Raw genomic sequence first — 377 nt, 5'->3', positions numbered from 1 at the left:
CGGCCCAGGTCCTGTGGGCAGCACGGGCTGTGTGAGCTGGGCACTGGCAGCACCCTGGGGGGATGTGCCACAGCCACAGGGCACCGGGGCTGTGCGAGGGCCAGTGGGTGTGGGGCCACCACGGGTCCCTGCTCCTGGCACCCCAGCTCTGCCCTCTGGTGATGGAGGGTCTCCTGCTGCTGTGCCCCACAGAGGGGTTCAGATGGAGGGCACATGGCCCTGCTGTCCTAGGGAGCGCAGGGTGCAGAGAATAATTTAATCACATAATTATTTTGGTTGGAAAAGACCTTGAAGATCATCCAGTCCATCCATTTCCCCAGCCCTGCCAAGGCACCACATCTACAGGGCTTGGAAACCCCTCCAGGGATGGGGACTCC

The 377-nt window shown here is 62.1% G+C and overlaps 1 protein-coding gene across 1 annotated transcript in view; it reads right to left on the bottom strand.

Annotated features, from left to right (window-relative positions):
- LOC104398129 (dedicator of cytokinesis protein 2-like) overlaps nucleotides 1-377 on the bottom strand; it is a 66946-nt gene that overhangs the window by 58083 nt on the left and 8486 nt on the right.

Source organism: Chaetura pelagica, unplaced genomic scaffold (assembly GCF_000747805.2).
Source record: "Chaetura pelagica isolate M959 unplaced genomic scaffold, ChaPel_1.0 scaffold872, whole genome shotgun sequence".
In the NCBI taxonomy this organism is placed as follows: Eukaryota; Metazoa; Chordata; class Aves; order Apodiformes; family Apodidae; genus Chaetura; species Chaetura pelagica.
This window is presented reverse-complemented; position numbering and strand designations above follow the sequence as displayed.